We start from the raw sequence: 5,020 nt of genomic DNA, 5'->3' as shown, positions 1-5,020 counted from the left end.
GGATTCTTAACCACTGTGCCACCAGGGAAGTCCCAAAATTCTATTTCTTGATACTTTTCCTTTAGTTATGTCCTCTCTGATAAAGACTTCCAAAGAATAATTGAATTTGCAAAACACACTCTAAAATCCAGGTCATTGTCATTCCCCTGTTAGCAGATATAGTAAATGGAAGCATCCTGTCTGGAAAAAATAAAGCTTCTGGCTACTAAAACCGTGATTCACAAAGTGTGTTTCATTGGATCATAATCAGTGATACATACATATACATAAAGTCGCCTATATGATATAAATTCAAAGTAATGTTTTACTACAGAAGTTCTAAGATTAATGAAGTGTGCAAATTTTTTCTTCATACATCAGTAACGATTGAGCATTATTCTCAATAGAAGTGTATGTATTCACATGTAAATTGAATAACTCACTGTTGTGATAATGTTATATACATTATAAAACACACAAAAATAAAATGAAATAGAAATATTATAAAAATAAATATTAAAAAATGTTCTCAAGTTTCCTTCCTACCTCCTATTGAATTATCTTGTGCACCCTATGATATTGATGCACCCCATTTGGAGACTGTGTTTTAATGTGTTTGATATACATTACAAATCTGCAAAAGAAGATGTATCATGTGCAGAGTTTCTCCAACATTTGTAACCATGGAAGTTTCCCCCTCCACTCCAGGAATGTTTTAAGATGAGTGTTTCTTAAAAGGTGCCTTAAAAATATTGATCTATTCCCCAAAGGTTGCAAACTGGTGACCTAGAGCAGTCTCATTTATTTCAATTGAGTTTGTATGACTTTATTAGCAATGTAGCTAGTCTCCAGTTTACCTACTCATAGTATTTCTGTTTGCATTAGAAATCTCCTTTACTCATTCATCTATCTAACATGTAAAGTTCTTTTAGTTTTTTACCACCACCGCGACTGGTTTTAAACATCACATGACGTTCAGTGGGAAGCTTCATGGTCTTTGAAGAGCATAATTTCTTCAGAGTGAACAGATAATTTTGGCCAGGGAGAGTAGGTGATAGCTTGCTTGAGTTGGACCTACACCAAATTGTTGTGCAGGATAAGAGAATAGTTAATGCCCCTCCCCACTACTGTTTTAGGATTTTTTGTGCCAAAAACAGGATATTTATGATTTTAACATTACAGCTTTAGCCTATGGCCGAGCTTGAGGAAGACAGTTGCTGGCTGATACAATAATTAAAGAATAAGAGACATTAGTTTGTCATTTCTCTTTTGTCACCAACCCCATCAGCAAGAGACAAATTATTCACACAAATTAAGAATGTTAAGTTTACTTCAGAGTTATCTTATTGGATTTCAAATCAGCTTAGAAAAGAAAAGAAAGTTTAAATATTTCTCAAATTCTTACAATGAGGGTAAATTAAACATTTCAGAGTATAATAACTGAATCATATTAATCCAGTGAAATTTGCATTGCTTCTGTGATCCAGTGAAAGAAAGGCAAGAAGAGAGAAAGAAATTACACGAACATCAGGTTTAGTGCCTTCTTTTACTTGAAATGTTTTCAAATGTTAGCAAGAAAAGGGAAACATTTTGCAAGGTTTTGTGCCAACTGGAATTGTACTGACATTCATTCTATTCCCACAGGGAAAGAGTGGATGAGACAGTAATTGATTTCTTCCAAGAGGATCCATCACCCATGACTCTCACTGTTCTTATACATCATTAGTCAGACAAAAGAAAGTTTCCTAATGGGGTTTTAGATTCTCTTGAATCAAAAAAAAATGCATTTCCAGATGTTTTAATTATTAAATTTCAAAATTGTAAGAAACATCATGTTTTTGTTATTCTCAACTAACCGATAAAGAGTCATTTAGCATGAAATTTAATTAAAAAGTGGAACTAATATTGGACAGAATCAAAATAGAAGGTCTAATGAATAAGGTATCTAGAATGAAGTTTTTGCCATAGGTACAGCACAGTTATGGAGGGGTCAAAATAGTGTAATTAATTACCCTACATAGGGGAATGTATTGGAGACAGATGAAAGATAAGACATTTAAATGACTGAGCAACCCGGAAGCTGCCCATCCCCCAGCTTGCCGGCACCTGGATTCCGCGCTACTGGACTGAGGACACCTGCGTGTCTTCCGCGCTCTCCCCGCCGGCCCGTCGCCCCTGCCTCGCGCCCGATGGTGAGCAGTGTGTTGTGCCGCTGCGTGGCTTCCCCGCCGCCGGACGCCGCAGCCACCGCCTAGTCGGCCGCCTCATCGCCGGCGTCCGTGGACCCTTGCGGCGGCGCCGTCTGCGGGGGCCCCGACCACCGGCTGCGCCTTTGGAGCCTTTTCCAGACTCTCGACGTCAACCGCGAAGGCCGCCTGTGTGTCAACGACCTGGCCGTGGGATTTCGGCTCCTGGGACTGCACTGCACAGAGGGCGAGCTCCGGAAAATTGTACAAGCTGGCGACAAAGACCTCGATGGGCAGCTAGACTTTGAAAAGTTTGCCCATTATCTCCAAGATCACGAGAAGAAACTGAGGCTGGTATTCAAGAGTTTGGACAAGAAGAATGATGGACGGATCGACGCGCAGGAGATCATGCACTCCCTGCGGGACCTGGGAGTCAAGATATCTGAACAGCAGGCAGAAAAAATCCTCAGAGCGTGGACAAGAATGGTACGATGACCATCGACTGGAACGGTGGCGAGACTATCGCCTCCTGCATCCCGTGGAAAACGTCCCTGAGATCATCCTTTACTGGAAGCATTCCACGATCTTTGATATGGGTGAGAATCTGACCGTCCCCGATGAGTTCACGGTGGAGGAGAGGCAGACAGGGATGTGGTGGAGACACCGGGTGGCCGGCGGTGGGGCGGGGGCCGTATCGAGAACCTGCACGCCCCCCCTGGACAGACTCAAGGTGCTCATGCAGGTCCACGCCTCCCGCAGGAACAACATGTGCATCGTGGGTGGCTTCACCCAGATGATTCGAGAAGGAGGGGCCAAATCACTCTGGCGCGGCAACGGCATCAACGTCCTCAAAATTGCCCCCGAGTCGGCCATCAAGTTCATGGCCTATGACGCAGATCAAGCGTCTCGTTGGGAGTGACCAAGAGACTCTGAAGATTCACGAGAGACTTGTGGCAGGGTCCTTGGCAGGGGCCATTGCCCAGAGCAGCAGCTACCCGATGGAGGTCCTGAAGACCCGCATGGCCCTGCGCAAGACAGGCCAGTACTCGGGCATGCTGGACTGTGCATGCTGTGGACTGCATTGAAGTCTGTTTCTGACACCCTGGGGATTCGTGTCCAATCCCAACTGGGGCAAAGTGGGACCAGCCTCACATTCCACTGATGCAATGTATCACGCTGCTTGGAGCCTATTTATTTCGTATTTATTTGAACAGAGTTATGTCCTAACTATTTTTATAGATTTGTTTAATTAATAGCCTGTCATTTTCAAGTTCATTTTTTATTCATATTTATGTTCCTGGTTGACTGCACCTTCCCAACACCTGCGAGGTGGGGTGGAAAGAGGAAGGAGGGGGCCGTGGGAGTGACCCTTCTTGATGCTGCATCGTGTCTGTCCAAAGAAATTCTTCTCGGAACTGGTGACAGAAGAAAGGCAAGAAGGCAGAAGGGCCCTGATCATGGAGAGACAGTCCTTTGGCAGGTCAGGGCAGGGCCAGCACCTAGGAAGCCTTAGGATCTGAGGGTTTGATCAGTGGGCAGGAAGAGTGGGGGAAATCTCAACCCTGTTGAAGATGGAGGTCCAAATCAGTTCTTGGACTGGGAGGGATTTCTTTATTCACCCTTTTTGAAGGACAAGGCAGTGAGGTGCCTATCACTGTGAGTTTGGGGTGGGGGCCAGAGGAGAGGGAGGCCGTCTCCCCACCCGTACCTGTAAAGTGGGCTCCCTCTGTCCTGGGCCCCCCTCTACCCCTGCTCAATAACGCTGGTCAACGTGCAACAGCACAGTCACACTTCCATTCACTGGAACGGCCTGATGAGAACAATTTAAATAGGATGCAAAGGTCAATGCAAGATTTATTGTTATATGTAAATAGAGTTATAACTGGAATTGGTGACAAAGCAAATTAAGAAAGAATTGGAAGTTGTCATGTAAGACAGCCTTCTAATAAAGTTTCAGAGATGAAAAAAAATAAATAAATGATTGAGCAGTAAACAGAGTAAGGTAGACATAGAAATTGTCCATCATAAGTGTTTTTAGTTCATATCCAGATTTCTCTCTTAAACCTTCAAGACTTTAAGAGGGCCTGTTTGGTACTCCCTAACTTATTGTAGCACTTGAACTGGAAAACTATAGTAAACCACTGAAAGGAATTAGAGCCAGAGATGATGATAAGCATGCAGTCTCATATTCAACGAAAAAAAATCAATGAACTTGCATTAGGTTTTAAATTGTTCCTGTTTATACCCAGTAGAACCTCAGAAAGGAGAGTGCAAAATCTTATCATCTTACCAGCATGCATTCTCTCTGCTGTTTTCTCTCCCTCTCTCTGTCTCTCCATATATATATATTTGTTTCTTTTGTATTATGTCTCAGTGGGAGCAAGACACAATCCTCTTTGAAGTTTCCATCACAATGTATTTTTGTGGGCTTCTACTTATGGCAGGCTTACATGGCCTAGGATGAAGAATCATATACGGTAGAGCCGCTTGTCTATAACAAAGTACAAAGACAGGGGGTAGAAGAAAGATATCAGTTGAACAGTAGGACTTTCATTTCAAGATCTATTTCTTGAAATGTAGAACACTGGCTCCCTCTTTTTTTGCTCATGCTGCTAAGGTGGTGACTAAATTAATAATTTGATTGCAAGGAATGAAGTTTATTAATAAGGAGCATAGGAGAGGCAAATAAGAACGAGATTACAGAACAGTGCTGATAGTAGTTAGTATGAAGCATTAAAGCCACCCCCTGTGCACAATTAAATTCAGTGCTGAACATTTGGAAACAATAGAAGCTAATAAAAAATTGGCTCGGCCTTCCCAAAGTGAGGGAAATGCAAAGCTATGTAGATACTTTC

General features: G+C 42.8%; 1 pseudogene; it reads left to right on the top strand.

Annotated features, from left to right (window-relative positions):
• Nucleotides 1-2,168: 2,168 nt before the first annotated feature.
• LOC118894028 lies at nt 2,169-3,250 on the top strand (annotated as a pseudogene).
• Nucleotides 3,251-5,020: the final 1,770 nt, after the last annotated feature.

The sequence above is a fragment of the Balaenoptera musculus genome, chromosome 4 (assembly GCF_009873245.2).
Source record: "Balaenoptera musculus isolate JJ_BM4_2016_0621 chromosome 4, mBalMus1.pri.v3, whole genome shotgun sequence".
Lineage (NCBI taxonomy): Eukaryota > Metazoa > Chordata > Mammalia > Artiodactyla > Balaenopteridae > Balaenoptera > Balaenoptera musculus.
Note: the sequence above shows the minus strand (reverse complement) of the source record. Positions and strands in the feature narration are given on the sequence as shown.